The 23,426-nt window shown below is 39.3% G+C and overlaps 1 long non-coding RNA gene across 7 annotated transcripts in view; it reads right to left on the bottom strand.

Moving 5' to 3' along the window:
* Positions 1–2,507: 2,507 nt before the first annotated feature.
* Positions 2,508–23,426, bottom strand: part of LOC103141861 (uncharacterized) — a 245,722-nt gene continuing 224,803 nt past the window's right edge. For all 7 annotated transcript variants that reach the window (XR_001662797.1, XR_001662796.1, XR_476629.2 and 4 more), the window contains 2 exons: positions 4,468–4,615; positions 2,508–4,178 (listed from right to left, as the gene is read on the bottom strand). This is a non-coding gene — a long non-coding RNA (uncharacterized LOC103141861). The remainder of the gene's footprint in view (positions 4,179–4,467; positions 4,616–23,426) is intronic.

The raw sequence follows: 23,426 nt of genomic DNA on the forward strand, positions 1-23,426 counted from the left end.
TAAAATCAATCTGCCTTTTTTGCTGTTCTTTTGTAATATTACACATTTTTAGTGAAACATAATTTTGTGTCTCTACAAATGTAAACCATAATCAATATGTTTAACAAACATTAACACTTGAAATGTCTCTCTTTGTGTTTAATAAACTGTGAAAGTTTCACCTTTTCAATTAAGTTACTGAAATGATGCATTTCATTTGAAATTAAGGTCCAAGTATCTTGAGGAAGCATGAGGCACAGAATCCAGGCTGCTTGAGGTTCAATGTGACATTTCCACAGTCATCGATGATTTGGGGAGCTATGCCATCTGTTGCTGTTGGTCCACTGAGCTTCATCAAGTCCAAAGTCAGTCTAAGAAAACCTTCAGTTGTAAAGCATCTGCCCACACTGCCAAAAGCACCAATGCTTGCTTTATTGGCCTTGGTATCACTGCTTGGTAGGCCAGGAAACCTTCATTACCTAAGCTCCATGGAGAGTCTGGAGTATTGTTAAGAAGCATATGCATGCAGATGAGCTGAAGGCCATTATTAAAGCAACGTGGGCTTCCACAAGACCTGAGCAGTGCCACCAACTGATCACCTTCACACAAAAGCAGCCAGGATCAAGTACTAAGAGCTTATTCTGCATGGATGTACTTTTTAGTTTGCAAATGTGTTTATATAAAAAGTACTTTTTTTTATCTTATGTCATTTTCTAAATCTCTTAAAAACTGGATTATGGGTCTGTAGCCTTAAGCCAGATTCCTCAATGTAATAATAACAAAAACTTGATTTGACAAAAACTTATGCATTTGATAAGAAATCATACAATTTCACATTTTCCACATTTTATGATGCTACATGCTTATTCCAAAGTAGATTAATTTAAAGTCTTTCCTTAAAATTGTGCACAACACCACCATTACCTCATTATTACAATATGGAAAAAAAGGCTAGACTTCTTCCAAATCTAATGATAGAAAACCAAGAAGTCTTATTTACGCAAGTATTCACACACCTTTCATAATGCTTTGATTATCTACTGTTGGCAGCAATTACAGCCTAAGGTCTTTTTTGAAGTATGATGCCACAAGCTTAGAATACCTATTTTTATGCAGTTTTACCAATTTTACTTTGCAGTACTCCTCAGCCTTCATCAGGTTGCATAGGAGAGTGGATAGGCTACCCCCTATTCACTCAGTTTATTCAGTCATCCAGCTCTTGGAAAAATCCTGCTGGTTCCAAACTCCTCCATCGTTGGTACATTCACCAACGACGGAGGTCATTAACCTCATTGGAACTTTCAAAGCACCAGAAATGTTTCTGTATCCTTTTCCATTCGTACCCGAAGACAATCGTGTCTCAGAGGTCTACAGATACATTTTTTTTAATTTTGTTCTTGACCTTTGACCTGCACTGTCAACTGTTGGACCTAATATAGACAACTGTGTGCCTTTCCAAATCATGTCCAATTAACTGAATTAGACACAGGTGAACTCTACTTAAGTTGTAGAAACATCTCAAGGATAATCTGTGGAAACGGCTCAATTTTGAGCTTCATGTCAAACTTCAGTAAGTGTGATTTAACAAAAATCTCAAAAACATTTTCTAAATTGTAATGGAGTGTTTCTATGCAGAATTTTGGGGAAAGCGATTAATCCAACACAATTTGGAATAAGGCTGTGTGTGTAAGGAATCTAATTACAGACTATGTTTCACTTTTTGAACTAAATTACCTTTTTTTTTGATGATATTCTAACTTATTAAAACGTATAGATACACGATTCAGACATTCTTCATATTTAATATGATGAGTTATATTTTGATGCTAATGTAATATTTGTATGTACAGGTGGGGTCACATTCACACTGTGTTCCCCTTTGTGGTCATCTGAAAATGTTCATCTCCACAACTCAACCCAGTCTGGAATAATCACAGTATGGTTTTGCTAGAAGTGGGGTCCTGAATGAAATTATGCATAGGATCTCATACAACCTTGCACTGGCTTTGGGCAAAACTAGGTGGAAACAACTTTTTGGTGGCTTCGGCCTGTAGATTTTGTCCGGAAAGGAAGGTTTTCTTTTTACCGAGAGCAGACATTTGCAAAGAGTTAAGAAGTGAGAGAGCAGAAAGGCAGACGGTGAACCTATAAGAAAGCCTCAGCACAACGGAAGAGCCAAGGACACAGTGACCAGGCGTACTGTAATGATTTTAGTCTCCAATCACACGTTCACATCCCCCCCACATCACCCATGGAGATCCTATCTGCATTCAGCTCTGCCAGCCTCCACTGTCAGCTGCTTCAGCAGATGCAAAGACTCCTCAGGCAGCGGCTTCAAACCTGGCCTGTTTCTGTTCACTGCCTGGACCTAAGATCTATAGTCGGTCCCTGCAGCCAGACACTCTTGAAGCTTCTGCCTCAGCCCTGCTGCAGGTGTTTCAAAGTCTCTGAAGTGAGTACACTTCTGGCTCCTCTCTAACATCAGATCCGACAAACCACAAACTAATTTGCATTGATGCATAAATTGAAAGAACATCAGTTGTTTATTTCACTCTCAGGTCTAACAGCTCTGTTTTATCTGTTGTTGATTTACACACAGTTTTAGAAAATGTTCCTTCTAATATTATTGCACATGAAGAGAATACCAACTGTCCATTTACTTTGATCCCCTGTTCCACTAAAGTACAATGATTTTCTGAGAAATTAAAGCAGAATTTCCTCAAGAGAGACACTCATGCACAGAAGAAAATGTAATCCGTTTAGAGAAAGTCTATTTCAAAGTCTAAAAAGACAGATAAAGTTGAGTTCTACTCTGTTTATGTTTATTACTTTAGCTTGGTTAGCTTGGTCACTTTATTTCTCATGGCATAAAAAAAGTATTCATCCTCTCGGACCTTTTTCACTTTTTTGTTGCATTGTTGTGTGAGTTGAAATGATGTATGATTTTCAAATAATTTTATAACAAAAACATCTGCAAAAGCGGGGCATGCATTTGCATTTCAGTCCCATTTATTCCGTTACCCCCAAATAAAATTCAGTTTAGCAACTTCTACTAGTCATCTAATACAAGTTGGTGACTAATACAAGTCACAAAGATACAAGTTATCACATTAAACAACTTAACAAACTAAGCATTTTCTCCACTTTATAGACAGTCCATACTTTAGTTATCATCCAAATGACTTTTACTTTCATATTTATTCTCAATTTGAATGTAGCTGTTCTGTGAAGGCTATAGCTTAGAGAACATCAGCGAACAAACAGCGTCATGAAGACTAAAGAATAAATCAGATTGACCAGGGATACAGTTGTGGGTAGTTTTAAAGCTGAGTTAAGTGATAAAACAATACCTCAACCGTTGCACATTTAACTGAGCAACATTCAACGCATCATCTGAAAATGGAAAGTATATGATGCAACGTCAAACCTACTTAGACATAGCGATCTAGCTGAACAAGGAGAACATTAATAGCCAGAATGAACAGTGTCTGTGGAGGATCTGCAACTCCATAGCTCAGGTTTGAGAGGAAAATTAGTTGAGCACTCCAACCATTATAGAAGAGCAGCAGCAAGAAAGGCACTGCTGAAAGAAAAACAAAAGAAATCCATTTAGCAGGTTGATTTAAGCCACGAAGAAGAAGACGGTCTGCTCAGATGAGGTCAAAATGAAACTTTTTTAGTTCAACCAACACTGGACGTCAACAGTTCACTGCTAAACATGACAGTGCATCATGCTGTGGGAATTCTCCAGCAGCAGCAGGGAAGCTCAACATAATTCATGGGTAGAAGAAAGGAGCTAAATACAGGACAATTCTAGAAGAATAATGCTCTTTTTTTGTGAAACATTCATTGTCTTTCATTTCACAATTATCTACTAGTTTGTCCATCTTTCTCATGAAAATCCAAACAAAGTGCACTGAAGTTTGTGATTATAACGTCAGAAATTGGAAACATTTTTGTGAATGCTTTTGTAATTCTGTGCAATTTTTTTTAAATTTTCTTGCTTTCATCGTGACTGAGGGAATCTGTTGATACAATGCAATTCACTGAATGTGATTTGGTGGCAATAGATCTTCACTTTCTTCCTCTCTTCACTCACGTTGCTCCCCATCTTTCTATTTATCTCCTTCAATCCCTCAATGAGAACAGCCAAGCGTTGAGAGTTCAGATCATGGCAGCATCTGGTCTTCATCTACAGTCTGCCAAAGCACACATGCATAAGTAGAAAAACACATTCTTTAATAAACAAAAATATCATGAAATTCTACATGGTGGTGCATTTATAAAAATGTACCTATATACACAATAGTCAAAGTACACATTTAGTCCCAATATGATAGAGACTGAGTAAAATCTGACAGAAAAAGTTTGAAAAAGACATGCTAATCATTCTGCAATTATATTTTTTTAACCACATCTCAGTTCCATGACCAACAAAAACAAGCTTAATTTCTACAAAATACAGTCACTTAATTCCACCGCCCACACCTCTTCATAATGTATCCTCGTGGTCACAGTCAGTCAATGGCCTTGTCTAGCACTGACCATGGTCACAGCAAGTTTGATGAAAGTGACCCGTGTGTACGCCTCTGCTTCCAGGATGTGAAACCCAATTCCGGGTGGGATTGATCCTCGTCTGGCCACAGAGGGGATAAGACCAGAAGGAGAAGATAAGAGAAGGCGCTGAGTGGTCAGCGATACAGTCGAACCATCAACTTCTACCGCAGACAGCAGAAAGGTATAGTGAATGTGAGATATTTAAAGAAAACCAGTGCATAACTGGCCACAGATGTTCTTAGTCATTTAATCGGAAAAAGTGCAAATCGCTGTATTCCTACCGTAATAATGTAAAAACAATAAAGGGTTGTTCGGGACTTTTGAAGTGACACTGTGTTAAAAGAATATAAGCATTTAACAGAGTGACTTAAAATCATGTTTAGATGCTAGTTTACATGAAAATTTATAATGTTACAACAAACTTTCATCATTTTTTACTGGGATTTTATTGGCAAAAAGCATGGCTTTTGAAAAAGTTTCCCAAAAGAAATGTAGCATAATTTCAGCTGCAAAAATCTTGGGGTCTACCAGATTGCACATCTAGATCCTAAATGTTTTTGGCACCTTGTCTTTGCAAAAACAGCTCTATCCCTGCCGTCGGATCTGTGACTGCCGAGTCTTGCCCCAGATTCTCAATTAGCTCTGAATTTTAACGGCATCATCGTAACACATGAATATGAGTGTGATTTGATCTAAACTATCACATTGCAACTATGACTGTTATGTTTAGGGTTGTACTTCAGGAACATGAATTTCTTCCACAGTCTCAAGACTTTTACATCGTCTAACAAGTTTTCTTTCAGCACTGATCTGTATTTCCCTCCATACATCTTATTGACAGTGAATGGATTCCTTGGCCCTGCTGAAGAAAAGCATTGTCACATTATTAATTCTCCAAGAAATCTAGAGTTTTGCATGAATGACAGAATGTAAAATCTTGGTCTCACCTGACAAGACAATATTTTCTTTCTATTCCAGGGCCATGCGTCTAACAGTGCTCCATGCTCAGATACTGTTTTATAACCCAATCAGCTTCAAATATATTTACAACTACAGTAAACTGATAACCTGTGTGGTGTGCTTCTTTCTCATAGTTAATTATGTCACTATTGAAAGGAAATGGTTGCACTGGATTTTATTTAGGGGTATAAAATAAACTGAACACAAATACAGTTCAAACTCTTCAGATTTCCATGTGTGAACAACTATTGAAAACTAACCTTTCAATTTCCGTTTGCCTATTAATTGTTTGCTGCTTTGGTTTGGTCTATTACATAAACTCCCAGTAAAATGCATTAACGTTTATTTGTCTCTTCCAAGGCACCTTGTGTTACCTCTAGGATCTCACTTTTGGCATCCTAATTTAGTATAAAACCAAATTAGTTTGGTTCGCTCACTACCAAGATCTCTGCTATCTCAAACGTCTCTGATCTCAGGAAATGGCTAAATGTTTTATAAAAGTGCGTTTTTAAGAACTCCCAACTTATTGTCACACTTGAATTGGTTATTTATACAGAAATTAAATAATATCATTGCCAACATGACAAGTGGCACTCAGAAAATACTACGGAAGTTTTGAGACGAGAAGATGTGCACTTTGGTCTTGTCCTTCCTCTGATATGTTGCTTGCAACTTGTTTTTAAATAAAGGTTTAACTGGCTCTAGTGGCCTTTATTTGATAGTGAACTGACAAGAAAGTGGGTAATGAACGAAGGGGGAAGACATGTGGCAAAGGTCACCAGGCCGGGAATCGAACCTTCGAGAACAAGGCCTCCAAGCTGTCTTTCGTTAGAACTGTCTGTTTGCATGTGTACCCCTTCATCCCAACTCTGTGCTTTGCACTCTAGTCTGTTGTCGCCCTAGGACGTGAGGTAAATAATTGAATGGATCCATTAATAAATAAAGTGCAGGCGGAGGGTAGGGGGGGTAAGAGGAAGAGAGGGGGAGACTGTGAAGAGCTGCGAGGGACAGGTCACTCATCTTTACAATTACCAAGAAGGGAGTGGCATGATTGCAAACACACTCTAAACTCCCCCCTCTGTGTGTTTTCTTTTCTCCCAAGGAGGTGTCTGGGCATTATAAGCATTAGCTGTGCTGAACTGTGACTCTGGGGTTGGAGCAGGAAGTGGCACTTCAACATATTTCCCCTCTGATCCGCTGGGACCGAGCCACTTCCTGTAAAACAGGTGGAGGGAGGCAACGTGGAACTACTGCCACAGATTAGTCTACTTTCACCTCAGTCAACCTGTTTTCCACTAGGACCCGGTAAATTCCAGCTGGCAAATGTTATTTCTATATGCCATAGCTGGCAAATTTAATATAAACCCTGCCAAGGGAACTCTAACTGCGAAGGCGCTTATGACATTGCGGTTTTGGAGAGTATAGAATGTAAAGCGGGGTCATTATCAACTTCTAGAAAGCAGCAGCACTTAGCTGAGAACGTGCAGTGAGGTTTTGGAGTAGAAACCATTTAAAACTCTCTTTGTTAATACTTAAATATGACACATTTTAACACAAATCCTGGAATAAATGAAACCAAGCAAACAAAATTGATAAAATACCAAATGGTTCGTCCAGCATTGTGTGTTTTTCATGTGCGGTTTGACAACTGTGGACAAAGTTGGAGCCCTGTAGCCCTTTGTTTAACATTAAAAACTACATCTGAATTAACTTTAAAGCAAGCTTTGCTGGAGAATTCCTCCTGATGAAGACTAACAATAGTTTTAAATTTCAAGTCTTACAAAACATGTTTTTTTCCAAAACCAAAGTTTTGTTTTCTTCTGTCTGCACTAGGTGCTAGTGCAATCAACCATGAAGGGAGTAGAGGCTGCACAGTACTCCTTCATTGGTTTCATGTGATACAAATCATTGGAAATGTAATAAAATGTTAAATTCTTGCAAACATTACAGTATCATAGCCGATATCGCAGTAGCCATGTTGGCTGTTCAAATGCCTGAAGTTCAACTTGAGTTGACTTTCCAACTTGAAAAAAATGAATTTCCAAGAAAAAGCTGAACTTCCTTCAGCTACACTATTACTCTGCACTGCTGCAATCTAATTTTTTTTAAATAAAAGATTATGTAACCATTTCCTGTCTGATGATCACAATGTTTTTCAGAAGTCTTTTCAAAACTTCATTATTTTTACACTTTCTTCATTATCCTTTCATAATTCCCAAATGTTTAAATAAAAAAGACTACACATAACAGTCATGCCTGACTGTTATGTGCAAACCTCTAATTTGTCATTTTGCATCATATTTGGAAACATTTCTTCTTCTTAATATAATTTTGACAAATTCAACTTAAGTTTGGACGAACACACCGAATGTTCAGTTTATTTGGTGCAAATAGTAGCAGCTCAATGCATTAAGGCATCTGAGTGTTGTGAAAATTACTTTCTGAAGACCAAAAACAGCATCAGAATGAGAAGAAAAAGGCATTTAATGTAACTTTGGATATAGCATTGGTTGTTAGTCAGGACTGAGTATTTTAGAAAGGCCTCAAATTGGAACGATTAGCTCGGTATCAGCGATAAACTGTTTTACATGTTCATTTGTATGTACGTTTTTTCACTACTCTATTCATCTCATTCTCACATTTACTGTCTTGCTTTCCACCTCATTTTTTCACAGCCTGGGCTTTCTATTTTATTTTACAGGCCCTGATCTCTATTTAGATTTCCTCGTTGAGAGTTTGGAGTTGCCATGATATTCCCCATTGCCAACATCTGTAAGTGGTTTGCAGGCAAGAGACATGATGGAAAAACAAGAAATAAAAAGCAGAATGGTGTTACGCTACCGGGGTTAGATAGAAACAGAGGCTTTGAGAAGGTTACGAATTGCGCAGGGATCAGAGGCCTCCACAGCCGGCAGACCTGGCTCCATCTTGACTGAAAGTTTGAAGGGAGATAATGTTCAGCATACTTCTTTCTTTTTTTTTTTTTTCTGCCGAGTGCACAACAATATAATACCTACTATTCTGAGGCTTAGAGGGGTTTGAGTTCCTGGGACCCCACATTTTAGTTTTACTGGGGATTGACCTCAGTCACGTGTAAGGTTTTAGACAGATTGGCCCTAAGCTCCAGCACTTTTAAAGAGATTATGTTATTGCAAACGATTAAAAGAAGTAGATACATTGAGGGGAGCTAATGAGGGGTTTCTCCCCTCCCCAGCTGCTAGCTTAATTCAGTGCTCACTGTCCTGTTGATAATGCACATTACAATAGTATTACAGTGGCATTAGAGGCTTTACACTGTTGTGGCATTAGGAGCTACACTGTTGACAGTGTAGCAGAGGCTCAGATTTTGTGCACTTTTTTTTTTTGTTTGTTTGAGCTGTTGGCTTTTCTCCATCAACATGTGTAAGGGGGAGAGGCAGAGTTTTTTGTGTACAGTGGAGTCTCATTAGGTAATGAGGATGATTACCCTGTAATAGGTGGTGCAGAAGAGTGGCAACAGCCTCAGAGTGGGAGGGAGCGAGCTGGGGGGAACATGTGTCTGTGATTAGCGGCATAAGCGCATACCATTTATTTGACACAAGCTATCTGTGTCTCGTGATTGGCGCAGGGCTGTCGTCTGCATGTCTGCTTGGCCCTCTGCGTCCTTGACTCGGAGGGTAGACAGACAGATGTGGTGTGAAAGGGGAGCAGAGCGGCAGTGCACGCAGCGAGTGTGGAAAGGTACTGGGCTTAGAGTCGGCTGTGGTTAGAGGTAAAGACTGGAATATTGGATGGGAGTTTTGTGGGTCAGACTTGAGGATGGAAAGGTTTTGTGAGTGCCCTGATGACAAAGTTTTATTACACCAACGAGCCATAACCATTTGAATACCATAAGTAGGTCCTAATTATGCCAACAAGACAACTCTGACCAGGCTCTGTCCAGAAGCCCAGCATATCTGGGAACCTGGTTGTGATCAACAGATCCTTTGGAGACGTTGGTTTGAGGTGTGGGTTTGCTGTGGATTGGGTTTTGCTTTCCCCAGATCCCATCAGAGCCTATTTTGCTGGTTTCTGGATACTTTAGAGGCTGGGTGAACACCTCAGCCTGTTCGGTAAAAATGTTAAACTTTTTTTTAAAGTTTTTACCTTAAAAACTTTAAAGTATTTTTTTTTCATTAAAAATATTCTGAAAAGCTTGTTACCATCATGATGTATTCCATAAGGATCTCTGTTGACAGACCAAGCAGTGCTAAGTCTGTTAACTGTACATACTAAATGATAAAAAAAAATAAAATAAAATAAAATAATAAAATAAAAAGTGTAGAATCAATATGGTCTATTATTTTTGTCCGCTTGTACTTAATCTCAGCATCTCCAGCTGTTCTATGAAGGCCTCAGAGGCTTGTTAGAGAACGAACAAACAGTATCATGTTGATCAGACAGGATAAGTTACAAAACAATTTCCCAAATTTTAACATCTCACAGAGCACTGTTTCATCTATGAGCTGAAAAGATAAAATGCATAAACAAGTGCAAACCTAGCAAGAAGTGGGTATTTTCTTCATTACATAGCCTCCATGTATCCACTGTTGTGATTTTTATGCGACATACAGATTATAGCATAGTGACATACAGTTTGGACTCTAGGGCGACACATGTTATGACAACCCCTCCTACTGGAGCTGTTGCTTAATTTTAATGGAAAACCACCCGAACTGCTGTGAGGTGCGAGTGGACAAGGGCCATTAGAGGCAGGGGTTGTCTTATCATGGGATCAATAATCCTAAACATACAGAAAGTCCAGACTGGAATAATTCTGGGCTATTCTGGAAAAAAAAAAAAGAATGGTCAGCAAAATCCATCTCTGGATGTGCAAAGGTAGAAGAAACATCCCCAGAAGACTTAGGAGCAAAGGTTCTTCAGATTATTATGTGAAGGGTTCAACATAGCACTTGCCAATTTTTTTTTTTTCTTTTTGTAGCAACAATGTGTTTCATATTACTTTTAATTCACTTCAGATATGCACTGTTTTGAGTCTATCACATAAAATTTCAAACAGATTAATTGACGTTTGCGGCTGTAAAATGACAAAATGTGGAAAAAGTTAATTGGCTGTAAATATTTTTGCATAGCACTGAACATTTGAGTAGCATTACCCTTGCTTTTTAAAATCTGAACATTTTGTAGCATACAGTTCTTCTAACGCAGTTGTGAAGAAACAACCACAGGATTGACTATCAAAGTGGAGAATTTTCCTGGATGTGTGAAGACAGGCTGCCCTGTGCATGGAGTTGCCCTCTCAGTTCCACCTTCTATAAGTAGGCAGGTATTTTTATCTAGGATAAAGTGCTGACCCAGTCTAAGGTAATTACACCCCTGTTGGGCTTTTGGCACAGGCATGTCAGGGCGGCGCTAAGTGCACCTTACACCCCGTCTACGTGTAAACCACACTTATCTTGCTATTTACAAGCGAGTACAGGGCCATGCTTCACATGGCACACAGAGGGTATACCTTGGCAAAGCTGGGGAGGCTTTCTGCTGGCAGAGGTCTGATGACATCTCATCCTTCTGTCTTCAGAAACACTATTCCACATTTATGCAAGGAGTGTATTCAAAGTAAGGAATAAAGCAAAAATGAGTAGTGCCTAACCAATGGATTCTGGCATTTTTGTAATTCTGTGTGGTTTATTTCCTGGCATGAATTTGATTAAATAAACCCTATGAGGTTTAGGCATGTTCTAATCACTTCTAAGATAATGACATAATGAGGCGGAATAAACATGAATGATGCATATTTTATTGGAAGCACTTCTCAAAGACATTAAGGACTAACAAAGACTCTTATGTATTGGGAACAATGAGTGTGGATGCAAAATGGAAAGGAAGCCTGTGTTTTGTCAATTATTTCTTTGTTACAACAAGGCTTCTTAGAAATTTACATTTATAGTTGAAAATAATGTGGCATCATTTCACCTGAAATGATGCCACATTTTTCAGTCAAAGGGATTTATGGATTAAGTAGCAGAGTTGAGTGTGTGGGCCACACATCACATCCAGTTATTGGCTCTTTTTTTGGATTGCGTGATTACAGTTTTAAGAAACAAGACATGATGGCAACTCAACAATTTATCCATAAAGAACAAAACAACAGTACTGAATAAAACATGGAAAAAATGGTAGCAGCCTGGATCTAAACTATAACACTGTTTAATTTATCGGTACCTGACTTAGGGGAAATGATGGATGTTATCTGTAATGTCCAAACATTTTGGCAGAAATCATGCTGTTTGGCTAACATAGCAACAACGATGTTGTTAAGCTTCAAAAGGGGTTGTCAGTCAACCCTCATGAGGTCTTAGAGCGACGCTCAGGAGGAACAAATGTCACAGACAGACAGCAGGAAATCCGGGGCGGGGGATTGTCCCATCAGACCATCAGTTTCCAAAATCCCACAATAATAAAAAAAAAATGTATAAAAGCGCACATAAGGTCAGTGTGACTCCATGGGACCACGCACAGAGTAATAAATTTATGGCGTCTTAAGACCGCAAGAGAGTTAGCATGCCATACTTCTGATGGGACACCTTTCTGATAACAAAACTAAAAGCCTTTCCATTGTGGCATTAGCATTATGCCTGTGGTTGTACTGTAGGCCTAGACTTCTTTGCTCATTGACATTTGGCTACATTCTCAGCTACCTTGTGTTTGCTCTGTTTCTTTCACATTTTTTCTTTTCTGGTTTTATATATTATTTTCTATTTTTAAACATTGAGTTGTATTGTATTATAAAGGCCTGGAGACAATTAAAAAAGGAAAAGTCATAAAAACGTGATAAATGTTTATGACTTGGAGTTTTAGCCCAGAGCCTTGAGAATCTAAAGATCGGTCAAAATACAATTTTTATTACTGCACCCAACTGAATCTTTCAGTGCTAAAATACAGTTACATTATGTGCATAATTCACCCTGAGAACTTTTTCAGCTTTTCTTTCAATATTCTCAAACAAGGAACAACTCGGAGCACAACAGGCCTCAACTTGTTTGTCTGCTGTTAGTGCACCAATTCACCACTATTTCATAACAAATCAAATAGGTATGGCTTAAGTTTTCAATTCCTCATCACAGAGAAAGAAATTAGAAAGCGGTTGCCTGTTGGATTTGAATAAAGTTGCTCATTTTTCATTTTCATATCTAGAGCAAATCATATCTGATCAAAACTGGTTCAAATCCTCAAAATTGTTTTATTACCTCATCATTTACCTTATGTTAAAGCTATCCGTCTTTGTGAGAACTACACAGAATTGTATCTTGAAAGTCAGTTCGGACTTTTGTTTGAAAGAACTTTGAGGTATTGTGCATTTTATTTATTCAGGGAACTTTCAACAAATACATGTAATCTTTTTAAACAATGCTGATACTGTTTACAAAGGTGTCTGATTGTTGTATTTTATATACCATTAGTAATGAAACTGAAAGAAAGCAAGAATATTGGTGATCTTCACAATGCAGAAGCAGACAGCCAATCATTGAGCCTGCCTTGGAGTCAGCTGGTTAAACACGGCTTTAACATTGCGGAAGTTTATGCCTCTTAAGATTTAAATAACTAACGTTAGCTGTTCAAATAGACTAATGCAAAGGTTGGGCATAATTTCATCATAAATCTTAATGCTGTTTTATGTTCAAAGGAAATTATTTAAATATAATCAATAAAAAAAACAAACATCTAAAGATAGATGTGTGTTTGCTTAGTAAGAAATGAATGCTGGGTAAGAAGAGGCTCACACAACCTTTTTTTTTGTTGTTTTACAAATTTGGCACATTGTTACGAATCTTAGCTTGTCCCTTTCTACCTTGAGTTTGAACATTCCCCGTCTGGTATATATACATGCACATTAGTTTAATTAGCTACCCTAATTATGCCTGGGTGTGAGCGCGTGTGCATGAAGTGTTTATATTTGTCTTGTATGTCTATGTGTTTGACCCGCATTAGACTGATATATTCCCATCCCATTGCATCACTAGGAACTGGACTTAGTAGAGACGGAAAATGGAAAGATGGAAAGCATACCTAAAGCAGTTTTCTGAAAGCCAGACTATGAATTGCAAATATGGATAAGAAGAAGGCAACACTAATAGTAATAGTTGTTCCAACTATTACACATTGAGGAGAAACAATTATGACAGAAAACTCTCCATCCATTAGTTTTTATATTTTGCCAGTTAGTCCCATTTTAGATCATGTGGAGGTTGGTGACCATCTCCAGAGTTGACATGCCAAAGGCTCACTTCGATTTGTTTGTTTGGTCAGGTGTATATCAACAGTCAAGCATGGTAGTGGTAGTGTGATGATCTGGGGATGTTTTGGTGCTTCAGGATTTGGAGGACTTGCTTTAACTGGTGGAAAGACAGGTACCTTACGATCAAGCACACAAAGGAGAATGATACAAAGTACAGCAACAATTCAATCCCTGAACTGCACAAAGTAAAAAAATAAAAAAATAAAAAAAAAATTAAAAAAAATAAAGTAAAATAAGGTCTTAGAGTGACCTGGTACACAACTAGGTCTGACTGAGATGTTGTGACATGATCTTAGTCAGGTAGATTTTGAATTTGCTAGAAAAGACTCCAATGTGATTGTAATATCTTTTTGTGATAAAATCATAATTTCAAAACTGTATTTTCTTTTCCTAAATTATGATTTCCATCAACATTTGTTTTTTCTGCTCTGAAACACTGAAGTGGGGCAACAAAGTAAAACATTAGAAATCTGGGAGAGGGCAAACACTTTTCCTCCCACTGTATAGCAACCACAACTGAACAGCCAAACAAAAAACAAAACAAAACAAAAAAAAAACATAGAAACTATATTTTATTTCATGTCTGTAATGTCAGTTTTGATTAAATTGGGTCAAATGTAACTCTGTATTTCTATAGAAAATTGACTAAATTTAATGAGAAGAATCAACATGAAAGACTCTGCACATGTGTTTTTCAATCTTAGTGCGCCAGGACAGCATGTTCTCTTTCATGAGACTTTCTCAAGTATCTATATATTTTCTCTCCCATTAAACGCATGTTCTATGGAAAGTATGTGCTGTGTGTTGCAAGGCAAAGCAGAGGCGGAGGGAAATGGCTGTGGTCAGGCCATAGTCCTTGAAAGAGAAAGAGAGACCAAAGCAAGGGGAGGAGGACAGAGATGGCAAAAAGAAAAGAAATAAAAATAAATAAAACTAAAGAACTTTCTCATTTGGTTCATTTGAATAAATGTGCATGCACTCACACACACGCTCACACACACTCACCAAGAAAAATGCAGCAACAAAAACACACATTGTAGTGTTCCAGCTGATGTGCTGTGTGTAGTAATACGCTGATGGGAATGTGCCACTGCACGTTAATTCTCCCTTCACGCTTGCATTGAGGAACACAGAGGCTCTAATTGATGCTAAGCAAACTGCTGACCCAAACTCAGTTCGAAGGTCTGTCAATGATGTGCACACACAAACACACACTCTCCCCAACTAACTATAAAGTCTGCTGCCGGTCCTTAAATTCACAAAAAGGCAAATTTGCAAAGCTCAACTAGAATAAATCTGAGGGATTGTGAATTGGCATGCACACATTATGGTCAGATCATATAAATCTTCTTCCCCTTGAAGAGGAATGATTCACCTTGATGGTGCTCTGCCATGTCCTTAGACCTTTGCAGAACACCTGCAAGCGCACACATGTGCATGTCAGAGGAACGTTTTTTTAGAGATAGTGAGGCCAGTGAAGGTAAACTCCTGCACACAAACGTAGCCACAGATATACAGATGATGGTCCCAAAAGGAAGCTCCAGGCAGGCACAAGGATGCCTTTGTGTAAGCCAGATTTCCCATGTCTCCCTGCTCCAGCACACAGATAGATCATCTGAGTGTATCCCTCTGTATGAAGGGCAAGTGCATGCATGCCGAAGAGAGAAAAAGAGGGAGGGAGGAAGACAGTGAAAGAGTGGGAAAGAAGTTACAACCCAATCGGCTCTCTTTTCACACTTTCGTCTCGTCTCCCATGTCTTTGCCTCTTTCTCTCCCTCTACACTCTGCCCCTTTACTCTCCCTCTCTCCACAGAGGAATCCAGTCTCTCCGCTGGGACTAGAGCTCTTTGAAGGTGATCCAGAACTGTGCTGCTGTTGCTGCCTCTGCTCTCCTCCCTCTCTGCCCTAAACCACCCCTCCTTCCCCTCCCGAATCCCCCAACCCCCACTCTCCACCCTCCGCTTCCACCCTTGAGCCCTCGGGGGGCCTGGATCCCGCTCAACCGAGAGCAACCTCGCTCTAAATCCAGTCCCAAGCTAAGCGCTTATGCCGCAGGCCTCGCTGGCTGTCCCGCTGCACCAAGGAGACGGTGGGGGGCCTAGCAGAAGAAGACAGAGGGTGGGGGCAGGTGTGGAAAAGGGAAAAGACAAGGGAGAGGTGTTTGGTCTGTATCCACATGTGACATTTTAGAAAAAGAAATGAAAGCAGGAGATCCTGCAAAACACCTTTTATGAGAGCAACTCATCTCCCTATTCGAAGAACACTTTTTTCCTTCTCTCCTTCACTCCACTGTTTATTTTTCTTTTTATTTCATCCTTAGACTCCCCCTGTTTTTCCATCCCACTTCCCTTCTTTTCCCTCCATCCCAAGGGCAAGCTCTTCGCAGACTCGTCCAACTGGTTTCCTTGGCACACATCGTTCACGCAATCACATGTTGGGGTGCCAACACACACTCAGACACATACCTTCTCACTTCAACGGAGGGGTCTTTAGCCGGGTGTCTCACAGACAAGCAGGAAAAGAAAGATACTGACAAACAAGCAGAGGAAGAAGGGAAAAAAGAGGCAGATAAAGAGCAGGGGTTAACTGGAGGGATGTGCATTCCTTTGGCTTGCCTGGCTCTGGAGTGAAGGAGACATGTTGCTGGCTGTTCAGTTTATTATCCCCAAGCCATATGGGTTGGCAGGCTTATGGGGTGTGGTGGGATACATTAGTGTGTGCGTGTGTGCACGTGTCTGGATAAGTCAGGGTAAGTCGGGGAGTGTGATTAAACTTACATTATGTAGTTTGTCACATACAATATGAATCTGTGTGTTCTAGACCACAATGACCTTTCTCTCTGGAACTGAAAGTTATTCTGGATTAATATAAAAGAGCTCTTCAAGCTCATCTAAACCCACTGAGCAATGCATGCTGCAGAGCTATTGCCATGAAATAAGAAACACTATTTCAGCAGAAATGAATTAACTTCAGAGTAATCACAGTCAGAATATTGTGTCATTCAGTGCTTTCCAATAGCTTTAAGAACAAAGGGAAGTTCGCATTTACTGAAGCAGGGATCTTTCCTTGCTGTGGCCATCACTAATATCAGCTGCACTAGTACAGTTGTCACTACACTGACGACTGACGCCTTGTTGTTCGCTATCCAAAGAAGTGAGTTGTTCACAGTTTTTCTGTTTTGCTTATTTAATTTGAAGTCTGCGTTGGCTTTATTGCACCTTGATAAGAGTCGACGTTAAAAAAAAAAAAACGGCCGTCTAAAATGATGTGTGTGCCATTCATGCAACCAAAGCTAGGCCTTCTCTTTCTGGGCTTTAGCTCTTAAATGTTTAGGTGTTTTGTGCCAATATTTTAGCTGAGAACTATGTTAAATCTCTGGGGACCAACTTTTTCAGGTGCCTCTCTTTCCCATGGTTGAACAGATCTAAAGCCATTTTAAACACAAGTTTGATATAGACAACAAATGGTTATTACTGTTTATTTAATATCTCTCTAGACCTGCTCAACAGAGTGTCTTGAGAGTCGTTCAGATACAAACGTAATGTGGTTCTGCTACAGTGCTCTGCAAAAATCCCTAAAGTAGTTGAACATTTTTACGTTTAATCCCGTAACGGCTTCAATTTAATTGGAATTTCACGCAACAGTCCCATAACACTTACTACAGTGCAGCTGGTCGCAAGTTCAACTTTTTCAAAAATATTGGTGAACCACAATCTAAATTTATGTCTTTCAGAGTTTCAAAAGACTGTGATCTGTCACGTGCTGCTCTCCTGACAGCTTTCTTTGGCTACTTCCTCTTGTTTCACCATGTGTCCGTTTTCAATGTGGTTCCAATAGCAATATTATCTTGAAACAGTTTTCTCTGCCCTCAAACTTTATAACAGACACGTTGAATTCGAATGCAATACTTATTGCACTCACAGTTGTTAGTCAAAAACTGTTTGCTTAATGTTAAATTGAAATTGAACACCTAAGACTATGTTGGCATATTTATATCACGTCATCTAAAACATGTTTGACGCGTCTAAAAGCGAAGATAGTGTATTTTGTACAATATCAGTTCCTGTCATGTCCACATGTGCTTTTCGCTTTTTGCACCTTTGTGTGATATAAAACAAAGGATTAAATTCAGACTGCTTTACAGCTGTTTTGACCTCATAGCATAAAGACCAAGAGACACCGCTGGTGTCCGAGTCCGACTTTTTTCCAGTCTCCAACTAAATCCGCCTATGAACCACTGGCCTCATGAGACGGCGTATTCACATATGCACCAGAAAGCCCACCAGCAGACACACAAGCCAGAAAACTCAAAGTTGAAGTTGCTGGTCGAACAAGCTCAAACAAGATTGCCGTTTTGCTCTTTCTTTTTTTTCTGTACTCTTGAGCTCCTACCACGGAAACGTGCTCAGGTTTTATTGGGATGAGTGAGGGGGGTGGGGGGCTGAATGTATTTTTTGTATTTTTTTTGTATTTTGTATTTTTCCCCAAAGCGGATGTGTTTTACTTTGACACCGTATCTCACTCCCTGAACCACTCATGAAGTTTCCATCAAATTACTGTGCAGTTCCGACCAAAATACACCCCAGGTCCATCTTGGTTGGACATTCGAAGACGTAGTCGCAGGGAATCGGTAGCAGTCTATGACGTCCCATTAACTTTAAATTGTTCTAACTGCTGACTATCATTCCATCCAACTGGGTGAGATGCCAAATCGGATCCAGTGCGTCTTGGCCTTAAGTTTTCTTTTTTTCATTTGCCTCATGAAAGTTCATGGATCTATGAATCTTCCAAAGTGCTTAAACATTTTTATGCTATACTTCCATTGTGGTTTTTGTTGTCGCACTGTGGCTTTTGCATTTTGTTGAACCTGTGGGGCCACTGTAGGATGACAATATCATTCCACAGTGTTGATCTATGAGCAAAAGGAGTTCTGCACCAGCAAGATATTCTTCTATAAGTGAGAGAATTGCTGATGGTAAGAATATTGAATTTTGACTCTCGTTTAGTAAAAGTACCATTCGAAGCCAAGTTTTATTACCAAACATGAAATACAGGATAACTTACAGCAATGGGAATAAAAAATAGAGATTAAAATGTCAAAGTTCATCAAATAACATCAAAGGTGATCAGCCAAACATCCTCTCCAAAAGCACTATTCTTTATGTTCTGCACCAACTAGTAATTCCTTTTAACCATGTTCCTTGTTTTCTAATCACCTTTTAGTGCCTTCTTCCTCTCCAACTTCAAACGGGTCAGGTGCAGCGTGTCCCGGTGTTGGACTTCTGCTAACATCGTGCACACACGCATGTGTGTGTATGGGTGTGAGGACGGCACGAGCTATCTATAGCCTATGTATCCCCTGGGGATTTGAGTCTTAAACTCCATATTCATGACACATCACTGTGGGGATTAGAAGGGCATCATCAGATAGAGGGGCTTACGTCAGCGGACATACACAGCAGAAAACAGCGAGATGCAGCACTCCCAGCATCAATCTCAACCCTTACAATCACAACATATCCAATTTCTAGGAACTTCTTTGAGTTTTTGGGATAACTACTATCAGTCTTAATGTAGTGATTGTTTACCTTTACTAACAGCCATGAAAAAAGCCCTTGGAACACTTTGAGTCAGTCTCTGGTGTGCAAATAATTTTCTGGATGAAACCAAACCAAAAAATGTGGGATGAAGGTGGAGGCGGGGCTGTGCAGGGAGCTAAGGCCAAACCGCATGGAAGCCGATCTGCAGGGGAGGCAGGGAGAAGGGAGGGGGGGTGTTAATGCAGGCAGCATGGATCTGTGTTGTGATTGTTTGTTAATGGCTGGGTGTGCATCCATGCGTGTGTGTGTATGTGTGTGTTCTTATCTCCTCTGGTCCACAGCAGCGGGAGCATCGGAGGAAGTGTGGCCTTTCCTTCCTGTGCCTTTCACACTGTCACGGCACACACAAACCATAAAGCTGCACGGCTCCAGCCAACATATAGACACAAAGGGAGTGAGGGAGAGAGAGAGAGAGAGAGACGAGGTAGCTGAGAGTGCAAAACATGTGTGCGTGATTTGTGGCTTACAGTTCATACCATTTAATTGACATAGTCGCCTTCTTCTGTTTGGAACATGGTTGTTTTCTACTGTGATAGAGGCAGGGAGCAATTGAGGGCAGGATCCCTGAAGCAGCTGGATTCCTTGGGGTGGAAAAGTAGTCCTGCTGCAGTGGAGGGTACTGGGACAGTGGATATAAAGCATGGGCTGGTTTCTTCCACAGAGGAGCTGGGGAAGGACACCTTTCTGCCCTATATTCTGCACCTGGCACTTTCTGTTGGCAGGAAGCCATTCACCTGCTTCCCCATTTAACCCAGTGCTGGAGCCCATCCACTTCTCAACAGCTTTTTAGTTGCTCTCTTCCAGTTATTGAGTTGTCAGTCCCACAAACACTCACTCATTACAACACAGAGTTAAGTCAGGAAGGCATTGTGAAACTAAGGAAAATAAAAACAAACATGACTGTTTGGGATTATTTCTAGTGTCGAAAAAAATGTAGCTCCCTGATGTAAATGTAGTTTTATGGAAACTCAGTTTGACCGAAGTTGCACAACTATTATGTCTGCTTGAATAACAAAGCATGATTAAGACCTTAACAGCGTTTGAATTAACAGAGGACTACGTTAAGCATAGTAAGAAATTAAAATTGTATTTGAATTGTGTCCTACCTTGTAGATGTGCAATGAAATGTTTTTTTTTTTTTTTTTTAAGGTTTAATGTCATGATAGGAAGGCCATAGTACACTTTATCTTCTTTAATCTTTCATCTAATGCCTTGCACATCTAATCCAGGGGTAATTTACTGTTATGTTGTCTAGAAAATAGTGTCAACTTTATCCCAGAAAGAATAGAATAGTTTTTTTATTATTATTTTTCCCATTTCCAAGGATCCTGCTAGGATTGTCTCATGTCAACTCCCATGTTTCTCAACTAGCATCAAGATTCAGCAGCATCAAGTCATTGAACGAGTGAGGGAGCAGGGAGCGGCAGAGCATATAACTCTGTCCAGCTGGGGGGAAAGCAAAGTGGAAAGATGGTTCCACCTGGTTCTCTAATGCCTCCTTCTAAGGGGTTAGGTTATCCTGAGTTTCTCTTTTGGCTAATAGTGGCTAATAGAAACACAGATCACCTGATATTGGGTTCTAGCCTAATAAAATACATGAATTTACTTTAAAAAAGATGCATGACTAATGAGGATCTTTAAAACTGGTGAGCACCAACAATGCAAGAAACAAAGTTTCTCTGTCACTTATTACCAGGTCAGTTAATTACGCTTTTCTTTGCAACAGACATTTGGAACGGGCTATTTCAATGATGGAGCGATATTTACAAAAACAATCAGAGACCACATGAAAATACAGCTGCCTTAACATATGGAGCTCATAAAGGCGATGCCTCAGAAGTAGAGTGACTAACTCCCATCAACGCAAAAGAAGCTCTGCACTGTGGATACTTCCTCAGATGTCGTAATATATAAATTTCCTATGTTTACATGAACATACTTTTATGAGAAATCCAAACAAAACATAAAACAGCGAGAAATGAGGGCAAAGTGTGTACACAGGTGGTGTTATTCCTTTTCAGCTCCCTCTTTTCATGGCGGAGCGGGATGTGACCGATGGAGGAGCAACACTTCATTTTAATTTCAGATCAGAGGCCTGACTTTGACCTTCAAGTACAAAAACTAGTTACTACAGCTCCTTCCACTCCCCTTCTGCATGTTGTCCTCACCTTAATTTTGCCTGTAATTTAAAAAGGCAAAAACATTTTCTTCCGATCTGCGTGTCCACCTCGCCTTCTGACAGCTTCCCAGACTTGTAAAGCTCATCCTTGGTTGCTTCCTGTTTCATGTGATCTTTGAGCTGAGCTTCCTGGTCCCTGGTTCTGTGGAAGGCCACCTTTCATCGTTAAGACACATCTTTATGTCTGTCACGCAAAAAAATGTGAGAGCCTTTCAGTTTACTGTTAAACTGTCAGCGGCGGAGACTGTGTAGAAAAAAGAAGACAAGAAGTACAAGGAAAAGTGAAACCAAGGGAAAAGTATTATCCAATCGTTGAAGACATGGTATGAAAGAAAATCATTACTAAATGAAAGACTTATTTTTTCAAATTACAGTTAGAGTATAAATGTTTTTCAAAAATGTTAAGAATTTGAGCAGTCAAATGGCCAAGTAATTTATCATTTTACAATTTTACAAAACGTTTGTTGAATTCAATTAAAATATTCACAAATCGGAAAAAAATAAAATTCATTTTAAACCACAGTATAATTTAATCCCAATGCTACAATAAAGACAGAAATTAAACAGAAAAGAAATTATCCGGTTATATATCAGTATGTGTTCTATATTTTATTACTGCAACACATGTTAAGTAGAATAAAAATGACAAGATAGCTTCTTCAAGTAGTAACGGGAAAAATGATAACAAACAAGCAAAAAAAAAACAAAACAATCTAATCAAGAGACAGCTATATGCTCTGCAACAAGCCTCATAGTCCCTCAAACAGTGCATCTAAAAAGGAGATTATCAATGCAATGCACAAAAATTATTATGGCACATCGTTATTGAAAACGAAAAAAATCTTTTTTTTTCTTTTTTTCTTCTAAAATGTCAATATTGCAAGGCCTAAAAAAATTACTTTGAGACAAAAATACTAGGCTATGGCAAACACAATTATGGAAAAGCAGAACGTTACATTTCGTATAAAGACGTTAAGCCTCAAAAGTTAATTGTTAAATTAGCTGACTGTTCACAAAGTGCTGTATCCAACCACATCAGCGGAAAGCTAAAACAAACGTCTGGCTTGTTCCTTAGCAGTCCAACATTCACTGAGAAGAAAAAATGTAATTTAATTTGAAACTCAAGGTCACAATGTCCAAAAGGAAAATGGGAGAGGTACAGAGTCCAAGTTGTTTGAGGGTCAGCGTGAAGTCAGTGATGATTTGGGGCACCAAGTCATCCGCTGGTGTCGGTCCACTGTCTTCTATCAAGTCCAAAGCCAGCATAGACAACTACAAGGAAATCTTACAGCACTTCATGCTTCCAAGCTCTATGCTGATGCAGATTTTATTTCCAGAGGAATTTTGAATCTGCCCACACAGCCAAAGCCAATACTTGGTTTTAAATAAAAATGAACAGAACTTATTTAGTCCTTTTCCAGTCATACAAAAAAACTCAAAGCACTTTACAGTACTGTCAAACTTAGCTGCACTCTAGGACTTGCACACATTTATACACTGATAGGGAACTTTGGGCAAATGTCCTGCCAAGAACAGATCAAAGTCAGGCAGGGAAAGCTGGAATTTCAAACAATTAATCTTCTGACAGAGGCACAGCCTTCCCAAATGTTTAATGACCACCTTGAACAGTCAGCTGTCATCTGACCTAAACTCCATTGAGAAACTATAAAGTTTATGTTAAGACACTTTCTTTAAGCAGTGGTGCAGGTAGAGGCCTGCATCTTTCAGAAAGACAGTGATCTTTATGCAGTGAAGGCGTTAAAGATTTAAAGGCTTATGACATGAAACCGTTCCTCAGCAAACATGAACCGAATTGACAACTAGTGGGTAGTTCTAAAACAGGAGAAGGAAAAGTGTCCACTTCTCTGAACAGTAT

The sequence above is a fragment of the Poecilia formosa genome, unplaced genomic scaffold, assembly GCF_000485575.1.
Source record: "Poecilia formosa unplaced genomic scaffold, Poecilia_formosa-5.1.2 Scaffold90, whole genome shotgun sequence".
In the NCBI taxonomy this organism is placed as follows: Eukaryota; Metazoa; Chordata; class Actinopteri; order Cyprinodontiformes; family Poeciliidae; genus Poecilia; species Poecilia formosa.